The 22,978-nt window shown below is 37.2% G+C and overlaps 1 protein-coding gene across 1 annotated transcript in view; it reads left to right on the forward strand.

Annotated features, from left to right (window-relative positions):
* Positions 1 to 5,107: 5,107 nt before the first annotated feature.
* The window catches only part of LOC117325010 (allatostatin-A receptor-like), a 136,979-nt gene continuing 119,108 nt past the window's right edge, over positions 5,108 to 22,978 (forward strand). The window contains exon 1 of the mRNA XM_033880884.1: positions 5,108 to 5,189. The gene's annotated coding sequence lies outside the window, so the exon portion shown is untranslated. The remainder of the gene's footprint in view (positions 5,190 to 22,978) is intronic.

Here is a 22,978-nt window from a genome sequence, read left to right on the forward strand (position 1 = left end):
CAATGGTTTGGAAATTCATTGGTAATTTAAATTACATGGTTTGATTTAATTTGATATAATATGATTGTATTTAATTTGATTATCAAATTAACTTGAATTCTGCATTTTCAAAGTAAATGTTTAAGTAATTTACACCGATATTTAGAGAGGCTGGAAAAAGAAGCAGTTTCTGGGATGATAAAAAATGGAATAGTTAACCGCCATAAGTATTTCGTAATCGAGTAGTACAACTAATGCTTAATGATAAACTATGAGGTATCTTGTCATCAAGTCAGTGATGAATCTTAATGATAAACTATGAGGTATCATGTCATCAAGTCAGTGGTGAATCTTAATGATAAACTATGAGGTATCATGTCATCAAGTCAGTGGTGAATCTTAATGATAAACTATGAGGTATCATGTCATCAAGCCAGTGGTGAATCTTAGTTAAGGAACCTCTCATAAATCCTGAAAATGAGAAAATGAAGTTAAGGGATTTCTTAAGGTAAAGAAACTTGAAGCCTGGATTACATACCGTACTTTTTTAAACTCTACCCCCCCCCCCCCCCCCCACCCCCCCCCCCCCCCCCCCACCCCCACCCCCACCCTCCGGCTACATTACTAAGGCAGGTAACCCCATCTAAGAAATGTTGATGAGACTGAGGCCAGGATGTTCGGAGTGTCTCCGTATGTTACTATAAGGCCAGGATGTTCGAAGTGTCTCCATTTGTTACTGAGGCCAGGATGTTCGGAGTGTCTCCGTATGTTACTATAAGGCCAGGATGTTCGGAGTGTCTCCGTATGTTACTGAGGCCAGGATGGTCGGAGTGTCTCCATATGTTACTGAGGCCAGGATATTCGGAGTGTCTCTGTATGTTACTGAGGCCAGGATGTTCGGAGTGTGTCCGTATGTTACTGAGGCTAGGATGTTCGGAGTGTCTCTGTATGTTACTGAGGCCAGGATGTTCGGAGTGTCTCCGTATGTTACTGAGGCCAGGATATTCGGAGTGTCTCTGTATGTTACTGAGGCCAGGATGTTCGGAGTGTCTCCATATGTTACTGAGGCCAGGATGTTCGGAGTGTCTCCGTATGTTACTGAGGCCAGGATGTTCGGAGTGTCTCCATATGTTACTGAGGCCAGGATGTTCGGAGTGTCTCCATATGTTACTGAGACCAGGATGTTCGGAGTGTCTCCGTATGTTACTGAGGCAGGATGTTCGGAGTGTCTCCGTATGTTACCGAGGCCAGGATGTTCGGAGTATCTCCGTATGTTACTGAGGCCAGGATATTCGGAGTGTCTCCGTATGTTACTGAGGCAGGATGTTCGGAGTGTCTCCGTATGTTACTGAGGCCAGGATGTTCGGAGTGTCTCCGTATGTTACCGAGGCCAGGATGTTCGGAGTGTCTCCGTATGTTACTGAGGCCAGGATGTTCGGAGTGTCTCCGTATGTTACTGAGGCCAGGATGTTCGGAGTGTCTCCGTATGTTACCGAGGCCAGGATGTTCGGAGTGTCTCCGTATGTTACTGAGGCCAGGATGCTCGGAGTGTCTCCGTATGTTACTATAAGGCCAGGATGTTCGGAGTGTCTCCGTATGTTACTGAGGCCAGGATGTTCGGAGTGTCTCCATATGTTACTGAGGCCAGGATATTCGGAGTGTCTCTGTATGTTACTGAGGCCAGGATGTTCGGAGTGTCTCCGTATGTTACTGAGGCCAGGATGTTCGGAGTGTCTCTGTATGTTACTGAGGCCAGGATGTTCGGAGTGTCTCCGTATGTTACTATAAGGCCAGGATGTTCGGAGTGTCTCCATATGTTACTGAGGCCAGGATGTTCGGAGTGTCTCCATATGTTACTGAGGCCAGGATATTCGGAGTGTCTCTGTATGTTACTGAGGCCAGGATGTTCGGAGTGTCTCCATATGTTACTGAGGCCAGGATGTTCGGAGTGTCTCCGTATATTACTGAGGCCAGGATGTTCGGAGTGTCTCCATATGTTACTGAGGCCAGGATGTTCGGAGTATCTCCGTATGTTACTGAGGCCAGGATATTCGGAGTGTCTCCGTATGTTACTGAGGCAGGATGTTCGGAGTGTCTCCGTATGTTACTGAGGCCAGGATGTTCGGAGTGTCTCCGTATGTTACTGAGGCAGGATGTTCGGAGTGTCTCCGTATGTTACCGAGGCCAGGATGTTCGGAGTGTGTCCGTATGTTACTGAGGCCAGGATGTTCGGAGTGTCTCCGTATGTTACTGAGGCCAGGATGTTCGGAGTGTCTCCGTATGTTACCGAGGCCAGGATGTTCGGAGTGTCTCCATATGTTACCGAGGCCAGGATGTTCGGAGTGTCTCCGTATGTTACTGAGACCAGGATGTTCGGAGTGTCTCCGTATGTTACCGAGGCCAGGATGTTCGGAGTGTCTCCATATGTTACTGAGGCCAGGATGTTCGGAGTGTCTCCGTATGTTACTGAGGCCAGGATGTTCGGAGTGTCTTTGTATGTTACTGAGGCCAGGATGTTCGGAGTGTCTCCGTATGTTACCGAGGCCAGGATGTTCGGAGTGTCTCCATATGTTACTGAGGCCAGGATTTTCGGAGTGTCTCCGTATGTTACTGAGGCCAGGATGTTCGGAGTGTCTTTGTATGTTACTGAGGCCAGGATGTTCGGAGTGTCTCCGTATGTTACTGAGGCAAGGATGTTCGGAGTGTCTCCGTATGTTACTGAGGCCAGGATGTTCGGAGTGTCTCTGTATGTTACTGAGGCCAGGATGTTCGGAGTGTCTCCATATGTTACTGAGGCCAGGATGTTCGGAGTGTCTCCGTATGTTACTATAAGGCCAGGATGTTCGGAGTGTCTCCATATGTTACTGAGGCCATGATGTTCGGAGTGTCTCTGTATTTAATGAGTCCAAGATGTTCGGAATGTCTCTGTATGTAACCGAGGCCAGGATGTTCGGAGTGTCTCCGTATGTTACCGAGGCCAGGATGTTCGGAGTGTCTCCGTATGTTACTGAGACCAGGATGTTCGGAGTGTCTCCATATGTTACTGAGGCCAGGATGTTCGGAGTGTCTCCATATGTTACTGAGGCCAGGATGTTCGGAGTGTCTCATGTTACTGAGACCAGGATGTTCGGAGTGTCTCCATATGTTACTGAGGCCAGGATGTTCGGAGTGTCTCCGTATGTTACTGAGACCAGGATGTTCGGAGTGTCTCCGTATGTTACTGAGGCCAGGATATTCGAAGTGTCTCTGTATGTTACTGAGGCCAGGATGTTCGGAGTGTCTCCGTATGTTACTGCAGTGACTGGGACATTCCGACAGCTGGGGTACTTATGTGACTATTTTAAAACATTAGCCATACGAACTTGACAAGTATTTACAATGATATACTATCAGTTTATTTACCAGGAGAGCTCACCATTCATTTGAAGCTTTTCGTTGCATTGTTGGAATATTTTATACACGAGTCAATACTGTACACACATGGACATTGGCCGATTGATTAAACAACAGATGTCCATATTTTGATCTGTATAGACCTGATGGTCGAAGGTCACTCGCTAAACTTCGGCCACATCATCAAAATCACTTGAATTCGAGTACATGGCAACTCTGCACTCGCCAATGTTACACATGAAGGCAGAGTGCCTTGCCATGGATCCCTAGCACTGTACATGAAGGTACAAACTATCTGATATAACCTGTGACATAGGAACTTATAGACGTCCTACAGTACATAACCTTTGACACAGGAAGTTTTTTCGAATATAACCTTTGATACAGTCTGAAGATGCATAGTTCCTGTACATTAAGGAATGTTGCAAAACCTCTGAACTATGATGTTTTAGAATATCATTATAACTTATCACACAGAAAGTAAAATTTTACATAATCCCAGACTTTATGTGTATGACGTCACATTTAACCAATGACGTAATGAGCTACACAGAAAACATAATCCATCATCCGTGACACATAACTGAACAAAGACATAAGAGGTTAGACCTAATCAACACTTTATCATATCGAGGGGTTTCTTTTACGACTGGATGTGTTAAAATGGAACATGGCGTGTGTCTTTATTCAGCAGGACATGACGCAGATGTCGGGAATAATTTGTCTCGATTTGGCGACATGATGGCATGATGACATTCAATAGGAAATGTAACAAGGTCCACTTCTGACACCAAACAAACGTCACGGATGATCAGGTCCACTTCTGACACCAAACAAACGTCACGGATGATCAGGTCCACTTCTGACACCAAACAAACGTCACGGATGATACAGGTCCGCTTCTCTTCTCACACCAAACAAATGTCACGCACGATCAGGTCCACACCAAATTAACGTCACAGATGATCAGGTCCACTTTTCACACCAAACAAACGTCACGGATGAGCAGGTCTACTTCTCACACCAAACAAACGTCACGGATTATAAGGTCCACTTCTCAAACCAAACAAACGTCACGGATGATACAGGTCCGCTTCTCACACCAAACAAACGTCATGGATGATCTGGTCCACTTCTCACACCAAACAAATGTCACAGATGATCTGGTCCACTTCTCTTCACACACCAAACAAATGTCACGCACGATCAGGTCCACTTCTCACACCAAACAAACGTCACGGATGATCAGGTCCACTTCTCACACCAAACAGGCGTCACGGATGATACATGTCCGCTTTTCACACTAAACAAACTTCACGGATAATCAGGTCCACTTCTCACACAAAACAATTGTCAGTTAAGATTTGGTTAAGTGCTCACAGCAACATCACGTCACGAATGGCCAAGCACTCAATATCAGACATACGTACGTCAAGGATGATCGGGCTAACTAATCATTCATTACACACGTCACGGTTGATAGGGTAAGGTACATTTATAATACACTAAATACTTAATTACTCTACCTGTTAGTAAAAGATAAAACAAAAATATCGGCACAGTGCGAGGAGAGGATGGTCCCATTTTTTGCCTTGTACAGGCTCATCATCACATAGTCACGTGACATGTATGTACAGCTGTCAATTGGATACGAATTGAAGTGGACAGATACCTGACGACTTGTAGAATTTATTCCCAAGCCTTAATTGTGATAAAGGATAATGGTGTGCTGACAATCGAGAAAAGCATGATCTGTTCTATGTTGGCCCAGACATGTACCTGGTGACGTTAATGGAGGTTTACGACACTGTAGATCAGTAAGTAACACGCCATACTAATAGGAATTTTGTAAACTTACACATACAATGTTTAGTCAAGGGCATATTCGGCACTAAGTACTGAAGGTTTATTGAAATTTCAGTTTTATGCCCAACACGTCCATTAGAAGTGTTGTAATATATACCGCCAAGTGTTGCGGGACACTATCCGATGACCGGTCCGACAGTCATCTTATAAGGATGTAAATAGAAATAAAAACATAATTTTTGATAGAAATACCAGATTTACAGAGTAACGGTGTATACTATATCATCTTTATGGTCCTCTATGTGGCAATTCTATGTTTCACGCTGAAATATTAAGTTGAGCACAAAGAACTTATTTTCAGAGCCAAGTCGACACCGACTTGTACTTTACCCAGGTGGTGCAATGCGTCACGTTTGATCGTTTGATGTTATTTGATACTTACAAACAGATGTTTTGACGTTTGATGTTATTTGATGCATACATACCGATGTTTTGATATTTGATGTAATTTGATGCATACATACAGATGTTTTGATATTTGAAGTTTTTTGATGCATACAAACAGATGTTTTGCCGTGTGATGTTTTTTGATGCATACAAACCGATGTTTTGACATTTGATGTAATTTGATGCATACAAACCGATGTTTTGACATTTGATGTAATTTGATGTATACAAACCGATGTTTTGCCGTGTGATGATAATTGACGCATACAAACGGATGTTTTGACGTTTGATGTTATTTGATACTTACAAACAAATGTTTGACGTTTGATGTAATTTGATGCATGCAAACGGATGTTTTGACGTTTGATGTTATTTGACGCATACAAACCGATGTTTTGACATTTGATGTAATTTGATGTATACAAACCGATGTTTTGACGTTTGATTTATTTGATGCATACAAACCGATGTTTTGACATTTGATGTAATTTGATGCATACAAACCGATGTTTTGACGTTTGATGTTATTTGATGCATACAAACCGATGTTTTGACGTTTGATGTTATTTGACGCATACAAACCGATGTGTTGCCGTGTGATGTTATTTGATGCATACAAACCGATGTTTTGACATTTGATTTATTTGATGCATACATACAGATGTTTTGACACTGGAAGTTATTTGATGCATACATACCGATGTTTTGACATTTGATGTAATTTGATGCATACAAACCGATGTTTTGACATTTGATGTAATTTGATGTATACAAACCGATGTGTTGCCGTGTGATGTTATTTGATGCATACAAACCGATGTTTTGACATTTGATTTATTTGATGCATACAAACCGATGTTTTGACATTTGATGTAATTTGATGCATACATACAGATGTTTTGACATTGGAAGTTATTTGATGCATACATACAGATGTTTTGACATTTGATGTAATTTGATGCATACATACCGATGTTTTGCCGTGTGGTGATAATTGACGCATACAAACAGATGTTTTGCCGTGTGATGTTTTTTGATGCATACAAACAGATGTTTTGACATGTGATGTAATTTGATGCATACATACAGATGTTTTCCGTGTGATGTTACTAGTCCACTTATTTGGACAGTTTAAAAGAATCAGTTTAAAAGAATGAAAATAGACTCCGTAACTAGTCCACATCTTTTGACAGTTTGTAAAATCAAAATAGACCCCGTTACTTGTCCTCATCTTTGGACAATTTGTATAAATCAAAATAGACCTCTTTACTCGTCCACATATTTGGACAGTTTCTGTGTGTCACTTTGCTGTCTTGGTTTATTTTATAGTGTCGATATTCTCACTGGAACTCACCACTCACGACTGCTGTATGCGATATCTAAAATTCAACCTCGAAACAATTATCTTACACCATCAATAATAATGATGTATTGTTTATCAATAAAACAACAAAACACTTTGACACTTTGATGTCAGATAACAATCCGCTGGTTTCCATGACAACCATTCAGGGAGTCGTATACATTTGTATATAGAAACACATTGAAAAGGAAAAGCATCCGAACGTCATGTGTGGCGTTGTGTGATGTGTCATTTCGTTTCTTTATGTTTTAAAGATGCGTTTATCCTATTATTGAGTGATATATTGTTAGGTAGATGTGTCTGTGTCATGTTGTGTGGTAAATGTATGTTTACATTATTGGAGTGATGTTTGGTAGAAAGGTCTGTAAAGTATTGTGCGGTAAATGTATGGGATTAGAGTAACACGTGTAATATACCACTGCAGGGATTAGAGTAACACGTGTAATATACCACCACAGGGATTAGGGTAACACGTGTAATATACCACTACAGGGATTAGAGTAACACGTGTAATATACCACAACGGGGATTATAGTAACACGTGTAATATACCACTACAGGGATTAGAGTAACACGTGTTATATACCACTACAGGGATTAGAGTAACACGTGTAATATACCACTACAGGGATTAGAGTAACACGTGTAATATACCACTACAGGGATTAGAGTAATACGTGTAATATACCACTACAGGGATCAGAGTAACACGTGTAATATACCGGTACAGTGATTAGAGTAACACGTGTAATATACCACTACAGGGGTTAGAGTAACACGTGTAATATACCACTACAGGGATTAGAGTAACAGGTGTAATATACCACTACAGGAATTAGAGTAACACGTGTAATATACCACTACGGGGATTATAGTAACACGTGTAATATACCACTACAGGGATTAGAGTAACACGTGTAATATACCACTACGGGGATTAGAGTAATACGTGTAATATACCACTACGGGGATAGGAGTTACATGTGTAATATACCAGTACAGGGATTAGAGTAACACGTGTAATATACCACTACAGAGATTAGAGTAACACGTGTAATATACCACTACAGGGATTAGAGTAACACGTGTAATATACCACTACAGGGATTAGAGTAACACGTGTAATATACCACTACAGGGATTAGAGTAACACGTGTAATATACCACTACAGGGATTAGAGTAACACGTGTTATATACCACTACAGGGATTAGAGTAACACGTGTAATATACCACTACAGGGATTAGAGTAACACGTGTAATATACCACTACAGGGATTAGAGTAATACGTGTAATATACCACTACAGGGATTAGAGTTACACGTGTAATATACCACTACAGGGATTAGAGTAACACGTGTAATATACCACTACAGGGATTAGAGTAACACGTGTAATATACCGGTACAGTGATTAGAGTAACACGTGTAATTTACCACTACAGGGATTAGAGTTACACGTGTAATATACCACTACAGGGATTAGAGTAACACGTGTAATATACCACTACGGGGATTATAGTAACACGTGTAATATACCACTACAGGGATTAGAGTGACACGTGTAATATACCACTACAGGGATTAGAGTAACACGTGTAATATACCACTACAGTGATTAGAGTAACACGTGTAATATACCACTATAGGGATTAGAGTAACACGTGTAATATACAACTACAGGGAGTAGAGTAACACGTGTAATATACCACTACAGGGATTAGAGTAACACGTGTAATATAACACTACAGGGATTAGAGTTACACGTGTAATATACCACTACAAGGGATTAGAGTAACACGTGTAATATACCACTACAAGGGATTAGAGTAACACGTGTAATATACCACTACAGGGATTAGAGTAACACGTGTTATATACCACTACATGGATTAGAGTAACACGTGTTATATACCACTACATGGATAAGAGTAACACGTGTAATATACCACTACAGGGATTAGAGTAACACGTGTAATATACCACTACAGAGATTAGAGTAACACGTGTAATATACCACTACAGAGATTAGTGTGACACGTGTTATATACCACTACAGGGATTAGAGTAACACGTGTAATATACCACTAAGGGGATTAGAGTTACACGTGTAATATACCACTACAGGGATTAGAGTAACACGTGTAATATACCACTACAGGGATTAGAGTAACACGTGTAATATACTACTAGATATTATAGTTACACGCGTAATATACCACTACAGGGATTAGAGTAATACGTGTAATATACCACTACAGGGATTAGAGTTACACGTGTAATATACCACTACAGGGATTAGAGTAACACGTGTAATATACCACTACAGGGATTAGAGTAACACGTGTAATATACCGGTACAGTGATTAGAGTAACACGTGTAATATACCACTACAGGGATTAGAGTTACACGTGTAATATACCACTACAGGGATTAGAGTAACACGTGTAATATACCACTACGGGGATTATAGTAACACGTGTAATATACCACTACAGGGATTAGAGTAACACGTGTAATATACCACTACATGGATTAAAGTAACACGTGTAATATACCACTACAGTGATTAGAGTAACACGTGTAATATACCACTATAGGGATTAGAGTAACACGTGTAATATACAACTACAGGGAGTAGAGTAACACGTGTAATATACCACTACAGGGATTAGAGTAACACGTGTAATATACCACTACAGGGATTATAGTAACACGTGTAATATACCACTACAGGGATTAGAGTAACACGTGTAATACACCACTACAGGGATTAGAGTAACACGTGTAATATACCACTACGGGGACTAGAGTAACACGTGTAATATACCACTACAGGGATTAGAGTAACACGTGTAATACACCACTACAGGGATTAGAGTAACACGTGTAATATACCACTACAGGGACTAGAGTAACACGTGTAATATACCACTACAGGGACTAGAGTAACACGTGTAATATACCACTACAGGGATTAGAGTAATACGTGTAATATACCACTACAGGGATCAGAGTAACACGTGTAATATACCACTACAGGGACTAGAGTAACACGTGTAATATACCACTACAGGGATTAGAGTAACACGTGTAATATACCACTACAGGGATCAGAGTAACACGTGTAATATACCGGTACAGTGATTAGAGTAACACGTGTAATATACCACTACAGGGATTAGAGTAACACGTGTAATATACCACTACAGGGATTAGAGTAACACGTGCAATATACCACTACAGGAATTAGAGTAACACGTGTAATATACCACTACGGGGATTATAGTAACACGTGTAATATACCACTACAGGGATTAGAGTAACACGTGTTATATACCACTACAGGGATTAGAGTAACACGTGTAATATACCTCTACAGGGATTAGAGTAACACGTGTAATATACCACTACAGGGATTAGAGTAATACGTGTAATATACCACTACAGGGATTAGAGTTACACGTGTAATATACCACTACAGGGATTAGAGTAACACGTGTAATATACCACTACAGGGATTAGAGTAACACGTGTAATATACCGGTACAGTGATTAGAGTAACACGTGTAATATACCACTACAGGGATTAGAGTTACACGTGTAATATACCACTACAGGGATTAGAGTAACACGTGTAATATACCACTACGGGGATTATAGAAACACGTGTAATATACCACTACAGGGATTAGAGTAACACGTGTAATATACCACTACAGGGATTAGAGTTACACGTGTAATATACCACTACAAGGGATTAGAGTAACACGTGTAATATACCACTACAAGGGATTAGAGTAACACGTGTAATATACCACTACAGGGATTAGAGTAACACGTGTTATATACCACTACATGGATTAGAGTAACACGTGTTATATACCACTACATGGATTAGAGTAACACGTGTAATATACCACTACAGGGATTAGAGTAACACGTGTAATATACCACTACAGAGATTAGAGTAACACGTGTAATATACCACTACAGAGATTAGTGTGACACGTGTTATATACCACTACAACTACAGGGATTAGAGTAACACGTGTAATATACCACTAAGGGGATTAGAGTTACACGTGTAATATACCACTACAGGGATTAGAGTAACACGTGTAATATACCACTACAGGGATTAGAGTAACACGTGTAATATACTACTATAGATATTATAGTTACACGCGTAATATACCACTACAGGGATTAGAGTAATACGTGTAATATACCACTACAGGGATTAGAGTTACACGTGTAATATACCACTACAGGGATTAGAGTAACACGTGTAATATACCACTACAGGGATTAGAGTAACACGTGTAATATACCGGTACAGTGATTAGAGTAACACGTGTAATATACCACTACAGGGATTAGAGTTACACGTGTAATATACCACTACAGGGATTAGAGTAACACGTGTAATATACCACCACGGGGATTATAGTAACACGTGTAATATACCACTACAGGGATTAGAGTAACACGTGTAATATACCACTACATGGATTAAAGTAACACGTGTAATATACCACTACAGTGATTAGAGTAACACGTGTAATATACCACTATAGGGATTAGAGTAACACGTGTAATATACAACTACAGGGAGTAGAGTAACACGTGTAATATACCACTACAGGGATTAGAGTAACACGTGTAAGATACCACTACAGGGATTAGAGTTACACGTGTAATATACCACTACAAGGGATTAGAGTAACACGTGTAATATACCACTACAAGGGATTAGAGTAACACGTGTAATATACCACTACAGGGATTAGAGTAACACGTGTTATATACCACTACATGGATTAGAGTAACACGTGTTATATACCACTACATGGATTAGAGTAACACGTGTAATATACCACTACAGGGATTAGAGTAACACGTGTAATATACCACTACAGAGATTAGAGTAACACGTGTAATATACCACTACAGAGATTAGTGTGACACGTGTTATATACCACTACAGGGATTAGAGTAACACGTGTAATATACCACTAAGGGGATTAGAGTTACACGTGTAATATACCACTACAGGGATTAGAGTAACACGTGTAATATACCACTACAGGGATTAGAGTAACACGTGTAATATACTACTATAGATATTATAGTTACACGCGTAATATACCACTATAGATATTATAGTTACACGTGTAATATACCACTACAGGGATTAGTGTAACACGCGTAATATACCACTACAGAGATTAGAGTAACACGTGTAATATACCACTACAGGGATTAGAGTCACACGTGTAATATACTACTACAGTGATTAGTGTAACACGTGTAATATACCACTACAGGGATTAGAGTGACACGTGTAATATACCACTACAGGGATTAGAGTAACACGTGTAATATACCGCCTGCCCTGCAGGTAAGGGCGTAAGAATTGTACCTGCTGCCCCCATTGCATGATCGTAAGAGGCGACTAAATTTGGGATCTTATCTTTTCTATTCTTTCTGAACAACTTTCTTCTTCCTAATGTCTCCCTTGACCATGCCTCACTTTTGGCCTTTAGTTGAGCGTTCGCCCCTGTGAGGAAGGTTTTGGGTTCTGTCCCCTGGCCGAGACATACCAGAGTCTTTAAAAATGGTAGTTGCTACTTAGCGCTCAGCATATTGGGAGTGGGACGACTGGTTGGCCCGTTGTCAGTTTAATGTGACCGGGTGGGGTGTGCTGCTGGGTGTCTTCGGTAGTATGCTTCAGTGAGGTAGCACTATAAATCGGCAAAAGTTCCGGCCTATCACAAGGAGACTTAACACGAACATACCGCAGCCTCCCAAAACACACATACACACTCACCACACGCATGCATGTCGCACGCACGGGAGGCCGTCCTTAAATGACCTTAGCTGTTAATAGGACGTTAAACAAAATAAACCAAACCAAAGCAAAGTAATATACCGCTGCTAGTCAGTTACCATATTTCAATATATCTGAGATAAAACGTCAATTCTTCTCTCATATAAAATAAAATATTTGATATAGGAGACGGATTAATATAATTTCATATTTGCTTCCGAATCCCATTCAAATTATGATGGTATGATTGTGTGTTGTATATGTATGCATTGAATGTATGAAATAGAGTTGATATTAAAATGATATTTGTTATCAAATAAACTCCAAGGTCAGTTCCTATTGTTCGGTGGCTATATCCCATTATTTTAAGTACATATGTATATGAGTGATAAACATTGATTTCACTCCTAGATTAATAGCTTCCATAACCTACAACGGTAGTCAAGGAGATTTTATAAGGTCATACAAACTCATGTATTTATTGAATTGATTGTCAACATTAAGTTTAATCAAAATAATTGTACCACAAACTCACAATTGAAAACAAATAGTACAGACCTCTATCTACACTAAACAAACATCAGATTGATACAGTTGGTAATGTTAAAAACACGCTGGGCTGTCTAATAGACTTACCGTGTTATCTGGGTCTCTTTGACCAGTTTAATGAAGGCCAGGCTGATTTCACCGATATAGTACATGTATGTATAGGATTAGTCTAATGGTTTATCTCGACTGGGTTGTCTTAGTCTAATGGTTTATCTCGATTGGGTTGCCTTAGTCTAATGGTTTATCTCGACTGGGTTGTCTTAGTCTAATGGTTTATCTCGACTGGGTTGTCTTAGTCTAATGGTTTATCTCGACTGGGTTGTCTTAGTCTAATGGTTTATCTCGACTGGGTTGTCTTAGTCTAATGGTTTATCTCGATTGGGTTGTCTTAGTCTAATGGTTTATCTCGACTGGGTTTGTCTTAGTCTAATGGTTTATCTCGACTGGGTTGTCTTAGTCTAATGGTTTATCTCGACTGGGTTGTCTTAGTCTAATGGTTTATCTCGATTGGGTTGTCTTAGTCTAATGGTTTATCTCGATTGGGTTGTCTTAGTCTAATGGTTTATCTCGATTGGGTTGTCTTAGTCTAATGGTTTATCTCGACTGGGTTGTCTTAGTCTAATGGTTTATCTCGACTGGGTTGTCTTAGTCTAATGGTTTATCTCGATTGGGTTGTCTTAGTCTAATGGTTTATCTCGATTGGGTTGTCTTAGTCTAATGGTTTATCTCGATTGGGTTGTCTTAGTCTAATGGTTTATCTCGACTGGGTTGTCTTAGTCTAATGGTTTATCTCGACTGGGTTGTCTTAGTCTAATGGTTTATCTCGATTGGGTTGTCTTAGTCTAATGGTTTATCTCGACTGGGTTGTCTTAGTCTAATGGTTTATCTCGACTGGGTTGTCTTAGTCTAATGGTTTATCTCGATTGGATTGTCTTAGTCTAATGGTTTATCTCGACTGGGTTGTCTTAGTCTAATGGTTTATCTCGATTGGGTTGTCTTAGTCTAATGGTTTATCTCGATTGGTTGCCTTAGTCTAATGGCCTACCTTGACACGTTTGCTTTAGTCTAAAAGCTTCCAGATTTAATTCAACTGCTGGCGTAAGGGTTTGTTTTAGCTAGGGCAGAATTTTATTTATATCCATTTTGGATTTTCTAACTTCTCCACTGAATTTACAAACTTTCTAGGCAAACAAAACAGCTGTTGATGTTATTACATGTGACTTACATGGTATAAACAGTAACTATTACTGAATCAGTATTGATAGCCGTTTCTAATTGTGTGGCTTTGTACAAAACTTCATTTATGTTTTAGTTATTTCCAGATTTCTTCCCTATATTCCGATTCAGTTTTATCCGAATCTGGATCTAATGTTTAGTCGCAGTGTATCAGATAATAACAAATGAATTCTGATAGATCATTTTGTCGAAGTGTATCAGATAATAACAAATGAATTCTGACAGATCATTTTGTCGAAGTGTATCAGATAATAACAAACGAATTCTGACAGATCATTTTGTCGAAGTCTAATTGTTTTCATATTAAATATGACAGCTGATATTATCATTTGTTTGTTTGTTTCGGTATTACAATTTCCAGTAAGGACATCCGTTCTCCTAGCTCCACTGAAATGTCAGGTAAACGCAAGATCTAGTTCACAACTGTTCTACTTAGCCTAATCAAAGTAAATTATCTTTAAAGCCTTACAGAGGAAATTGATTTTACTAAAATGGGACACAATGATAACGTCAATTTAAGTATGATAAAATTGGTTTTCGCTTGTAAATATTTTAAAACGGTTGTTTTAAGTTCGAGAATTAGATACAAAAAGCAGTCTTACATGGAAGCATCAAAGCCATCGTCTGGATTCATATAGCGATACTTACCGTGAGAATGATATGGAACCAACAGGGAATCGCTATGGACAAAACAATCCAATTATAGCTGAAATAGCCATGAAAACGAGTATACAAACAAATGTATATGAAATGTGTTGCTGTGTATGCGAGGTTGGAGAACGATAGCGTTAACCTCTGTGTCGCTGTATACCATCAACTGTATGATACTGGTGCTGTAGAATCGTCGCCAATGTGGTTTTGAGAATGTCTATGAAAACTAATATGTCTTCATTTGTGAATACAAATTAGATAAAGTTTACCAACACGAAGCATGTGATTGGTCGTATTTATGGATGGTAGCCTAGCTCATTGATTTTTTACATCCGGGAATGTTCTACGTTATGTCACCAATAAAATATTTATTATAATTAGTTAACTGTGACACAAACAAAACAAAAAAAATATTTTAAAAAGTTTGTCGTTATTTAGAATGAAGAAATCTATTTTTAGAATTATAGTTCAGGTACAATTGCCTCAGAATGGCGTACATAGTTGACGTTAATGACGTCATGATAATTTTTTTTTTTAAAGACAGGATGTGTTAATCTTCGATCTATTGAATTTCTTGACCCGATAAAGCATTGTAAAGCTAACTTTTTCTAATGATTAAAACAGTTTTCGAAATGCTGGTATGTAGAAACAAAATGCATCAAACATTACACTTTAATTTTCTTCATTTCCGAGAATAACGAGGATTCTTTGTTATATTCGGGACAATCGTTTTATTATTACATGCAATTTTCTGTTTCATGACAAAGTAACAGAAACGCACGAGAAAAAAAGATAAAAATGATAAACTTTCATAATCATAAGGATTAACAATGTCGGTCGGATAAACTAAAAATAACTACACACAACAAACTTCTTCGTATCAGCTGTTTAGACACTTGTAGCTCTGTCTTAGGTTAAAAGGGCACCTATCCCTTACCTGTACGAAACATGAAATATCTCTCCCCAGCCCCCTATTTCTTATTTAATCCTTATCGCAAAAAAGTGTGTTTAAAAGTCGCATTTGATTCGATGTATTGAAGGGTGTGAACCCTGCCGATTACTGAAACACTTAAAACACGAGACCTGGATAGACGCGGGTCGATGATGGGAACGTGTTGCGGATATTAATTTAATATTTTTTGTCTGTGTTATGAAGTTGGATCTGTTTGATGCTTGTTAATTTTAGTGTTCAGGGTGGTATTGTCACTACCCCTGTTCTCACTTGTACAACCCGACATTACCTGTATTTAACCTAACTTTACATGGTGGGTGTTATCAACAAAACACGATTACCCTTCCTAGTCTTATCATTTTGATCGATTTAAAAGTATAATTACGGCTTGTTTAGAGGTATGATTACGGTTTGTTTAGATGTATAATTACGGTTTGTTTGGAGGTATGATTACGGTTTGTTTAGAGGTATGATTACGGTTTGTTTGGAGGTATGATTACGGTTTGTTTGGATCTATGATTACGGTTTGTTTGGAGGTATGATTACGGTTTGTTCGGAGGTATGATTACGGTTTGTTTAGAGGTATGATTACGGTTGGTTTGGAGGTATAATTACGGTTTGTTTGGAGGTATGATTACGGTTTGTTTAGAGGTATGATTACGGTTGGTTTGGAGGTATAATTACGGTTTGTTTGGAGGTATAATTACGTTTTGTTTGGAGGTATGATTACGGTTTGTTTGGAGGTATAATTACGGTGTGTTTTGAGGTATGATTACGGTTTGTTTATATGTATAATTACGGTTTGTTTGGAGGTATGATTACGGTTTGTTTGGAGGTATGATTACGGCTTGTTTATATGTATAATTACGGTTTGTTTAGAGGTATGATTACGGTTTGTTTGGATGTATAATTACGGTTTGTTTAGAGGTATGATTACGGTTTGTTTAGATGTATGATTACGGTTTGTTTGGAGGTATGATTACGGTTTGTTTGGAGGTATGATTACGGTTTGTTTGGAGGTATAATTACGGTTTGTTTGGAGGTATAATTACGGTTTGTTTGGAGGTATAATTACGGTTTGTTTGGAGGTATAATTACGGTTTGTTTGGAGGTATGATTACGGTTTGTTTGGAGGTATAATTACGGTTTGTTTGGAGGTATGATTACGGTTTGTTTGGAGGTATAATTACGGTTTGTTTGGAGGTATGATTACGGTTTGTTTGGAGGTATAATTATGGTTTGTTTGGAGGTATAATTACGGTTTGTTTGGAGGTGGTATGATTTATGAAATTGTGAGGTAATCCTACTGTTTACTTTCAGGGTCATTTTTCAAATTTTGATACATTAAGATTATAAAATTCTAGCCATTATAACCGGGAGGTTCTTGTTATAGTGCTAGAATTATAATGATCTAAGCCCATGTAATGCTGGAACAAGATTTAGTTTTCTCAGATAGGGTTTAACAGAAGAAAAATAGGGTAAATATAAAAATAAATCGAGTGGACACATTGACAATCATTCTTTCCCTCGGCCTTTAGTACGACCGAATGTTTCATCAGGTCCGACCTTGGTAGTAAGACGAGGTCTGAGTTCGATTGTCAGAAACAGGCCTGGCAGGAATGTCTTGGGACATGTCTAATCATAAGATAGTATTCAATTACTGCAGGACGTTCTTTGTCAATGAAATCGAATTTCCTATTTAAACCTTCATCAGAGTTGTCGGTATTTGCAAATGGAAGGGAGTTTTGTTTGTCCGTAAACTGAATTCTACGATTCGATACTTTCATTTAATTCGGAAATCAGACTTCTTATACGCAGCACTAGTGTCATCTTAGGTGGCCAGGGCTGTTTACCAGCAATAGACACAGTTAAACTACCGGAAACTGTTCCACATAGTGTATGTCCTAAATGTCGTCCCGAGATTTACTGGCTATCAATCATCGCTTTTTACCTGCAACTAACAGTTTCATGTAACTTCCGGTTTATCGAAATAAACACTTCTTCGTTATCAATGATATCACGAGTACAAATATCAGCGAATCTATCATCAATTTTCTGTCATTATCTCTATAGAGTTTGTGGGTAGCACACTTTCCATTCTATCTACAATGTTTTATTATATATCACCACGTGTTCTCTATCTACAATGTTGTATTCTATATCACCACGTGTTCTCTATCTACAATGTTTTATTATATATCACCACGTGTTCTCTATCTACAATGTTTTATTATATATCGCCACGTGTTCTCTATCTACAATGTTTTATTATATATCACTGATAGTCACGTGTTCTCTATCTACAATGTTTTATTATATATCACCACGTGTTCTCTATCTACAATGTTTTATTCTATATCACTGATAGACACGTGTTCTCTATCTACAATGTTTTATTATATATCACCACGTGTTCTCTATCTACAATGTTTTATTATATATCACCACGTGTTCTCTATCTACAATGTTTTATTATATATCACCACGTGTTCTCTATCTACAATGTTTTATTATATATCACCACGTGTTCTCTATCTACAATGTTTTATTATATATCACCACGTGTTCTCTATCTACAATGTTTTATTATATATCACCACGTGTTCTCTATCTACAATGTTTTATTATATATCACCACGTGTTCTCTATCTACAATGTTTTATTATATATCACCACGTGTTCTCTATCTACAATGTTTTATTATATATCACCACGTGTTCTCTATCTACAATGTTTTATTATATATCACCACGTGTTCTCTATCTACAATGTTTTATTCTATATCACCACGTGTTCTCTATCTACAATGTTTTATTATATATCACCACGTGTTCTCTATCTACAATGTTTTATTCTATATCACTGATAGACACGTGTTCTCTATCTACAATGTTTTATTATATATCACTGATAGACACGTGTTCTCTATCTACAATGTTTTATTACATATCACCACGTGTTCTCTATCTACAATGTTTTATTATATATCGCCACGTGTTCTCTATCTACAATGTTTTATTCTATATCACTGATAGACACGTGTTCTCTATCTACAATGTTTTATTATATATCACCACGTGTTCTCTATCTACAATGTTTTATTATATATCACCACGTGTTCTCTATCTACAATGTTTTATTATATATCGCCACGTGTTCTCTATCTACAATGTTTTATTATATATCACCACGTGTTCTCTATCTACAATGTTTTATTCTATATCACTGATAGACACGTGTTCTCTATCTACAATGTTTTATTATATATCACCACGTGTTCTCTATCTACAATGTTTTATTACATATCACTGATAGACACGTGTTCTCTATCTACAATGTTTTATTATATATCACCACGTGTTCTCTATCTACAATGTTTTATTCAATATCACCACGTGTTCTCTATCTACAATGTTTTATTACATATCACTGATAGACACGTGTTCTCTATCTACAATGTTTTATTATATATCACCACGTGTTCTCTATCTACAATGTTTTATTCTATATCACCACGTGTTCTCTATCTACAATGTTTTATTATATATCACTGATAGACACGTGTTCTCTATCTACAATGTTTTATTCTATATCACCACGTGTTCTCTATCTACAATGTTTTATTATATATCACCACGTGTTCTCTATCTACAATGTTTTATTATATATCACTGATAGACACGTGTTCTCTATCTACAATGTTTTATTCTATATCACCACGTGTTCTCTATCTACAATGTTTTATTCTATATCACCACGTGTTCTCTATCTACAATGTTTTATTATATATCACCACGTGTTCTCTATCTACAATGTTTTATTATATATCACCACGTGTTCTCTATCTACAATGTTTTATTATATATCACTGATAGACACGTGTTCTCTATCTACAATGTTTTATTATATATCACTGATAGACACGTGTTCTCTATCTACAATGTTTTATTCTATATCACCACGTGTTCTCTATCTACAATGTTTTATTATATATCACCACGTGTTCTCTATCTACAATGTTTTATTCTATATCACCACGTGTTCTCTATCTACAATGTTTTATTCTATATCACTGATAGACACGTGTTCTCTATCTACAATGTTTTATTCTATATCACCACGTGTTCTCTATCTACAATGTTTTATTCTATATCACCACGTGTTCTCTATCTACAATGTTTTATTCTATATCACCACGTGTTCTCTATCTACAATGTTTTATTCTATATCACCACGTGTTCTCTATCTACAATGTTTTATTATATATCACCACGTGTTCTCTATCTACAATGTTGTATTCTATATCACCACGTGTTCTCTATCTACAATGTTTTATTATATATCACCACGTGTTCTCTATCTACAATGTTTTATTCTATATCACCACGTGTTCTCTATCTACAATGTTTTATTATATATCACCACGTGTTCTCTATCTACAATGTTTTATTCTATATCACCACGTGTTCTCTATCTACAATGTTTTATTATATATCACCACGTGTTCTCTATCTACAATGGTTTATTATATATCCCTGATAGACACGTGTTCTCTATCTACAATGTTTTATTATATATCACCACGTGTTCTCTATCTACAATGTTTTATTATATATCACCACGTGTTCTCTATCTACAATGTTTTATTATATATCACCACGTGTTCTCTATCTACAATGTTTTATTCTATATCACCACGTGTTCTCTATCTACAATGTTTTATTCTATATCACCACGTGTTCTCTATCTACAATGGTTTATTATATATCCCTGATAGACACGTGTTCTCTATCTACAATGTTTTATTATATATCACCACGTGTTCTCTATCTACAATGTTTTATTATATATCACCACGTGTTCTCTATCTACAATGTTTTATTATATATCACCACGTGTTCTCTATCTACAATGTTGTATTCTATATCACCTCGTGTTCTCTATCTACAATGTTTTATTCTATATCACTGATAGACACGTGTTCTCTATCTACAATGTTTTATTATATATCACCACGTGTTCTCTATCTACAATGTTTTATTATATATCACCACGTGTTCTCTATCTACAATGTTTTATTATATATCACCACGTGTTCTCTATCTACAATGTTTTATTCTATATCACCACGTGTTCTCTATCTACAATGTTTTATTCTATATCACCACGTGTTCTCTATCTACAATGTTTTATTATATATCACCACGTGTTCTCTATCTACAATGTTTTATTATATATCACCACGTGTTCTCTATCTACAATGTTTTATTATATATCACCACGTGTTCTCTATCTACAATGTTTTATTATATATCACCACGTGTTCTCTATCTACAATGTTTTATTACATATCACTGATAGTCACGTGTTCTCTATCTACAATGTTTTATTATATATCACCACGTGTTCTCTATCTACAATGTTTTATTATATATCACCACGTGTTCTCTATCTACAATGTTTTATTATATATCACCACGTGTTCTCTATCTACAATGTTTTATTACATATCACTGATAGTCACGTGTTCTCTATCTACAATGTTTTATTCTATACCACTGATAGACACGTGTTCTCTATCTACAATGTTTTATTATATATCACTGATAGACACGTGTTCTCTATCTACAATGTTTTATTCTATATCACCACGTGTTCTCTATCTACAATGTTTTATTCTATATCACCACGTGTTCTCTATCTACAATGTTTTATTATATATCACCACGTGTTCTCTATCTACAATGTTTTATTATATATCACCACGTGTTCTCTATCTACAATGTTTTATTATATATCACCACGTGTTCTCTATCTACAATGTTTTATTATATATCACCACGTGTTCTCTATCTACAATGTTTTATTCTATACCACTGATAGACACGTGTTCTCTATCTACAATGTTTTATTATATATCACCACGTGTTCTCTATCTAAAATGTTTTATTCTATATCACTGATAGTCACGTGTTCTCTATCTACAATGTTTTATTATATATCACCACGTGTTCTCTATCTACAATGTTTTATTATATATCACCACGTGTTCTCTATCTACAATGTTTTATTATATATCACTGATAGACACGTGTTCTCTATCTACAATGTTTTATTCTATATCACCACGTGTTCTCTATCTACAATGTTTTATTCTATATCACTGATAGTCACGTGTTCTCTATCTACAATGTTTTATTATATATCACTGATAGACACGTGTACTCTATCTACAATGTTTTATTCTATATCACCACGTGTTCTCTATCCACAATGTTTTATTCTATATCACTGATAGTCACGTGTTCTCTATCTACAATGTTTTATTATATATCACCACGTGTTCTCTATCTACAATGTTTTATTCTATATCACCACGTGTTCTCTATCTACAATGTTTTATTATATATCACCACGTGTTCTCTATCTACAATGTTTTATTCTATATCACCACGTGTTCTCTATCTACAATGTTTTATTATATATCACCACGTGTTCTCTATCTACAATGTTTTATTATATATCCCTGATAGACACGTGTTCTCTATCTACAATGTTTTATTATATATCACCACGTGTTCTCTATCTACAATGTTTTATTATATATCACCACGTGTTCTCTATCTACAATGTTTTATTCTATATCACCACGTGTTCTCTATCTACAATGTTTTATTATATATCACCACGTGTTCTCTATCTACAATGTTTTATTATATATCACCACGTGTTCTCTATCTACAATGTTTTATTATATATCACCACGTGT

This window comes from Pecten maximus, chromosome 4, assembly GCF_902652985.1.
Source record: "Pecten maximus chromosome 4, xPecMax1.1, whole genome shotgun sequence".
Taxonomy (NCBI): domain Eukaryota; kingdom Metazoa; phylum Mollusca; class Bivalvia; order Pectinida; family Pectinidae; genus Pecten; species Pecten maximus.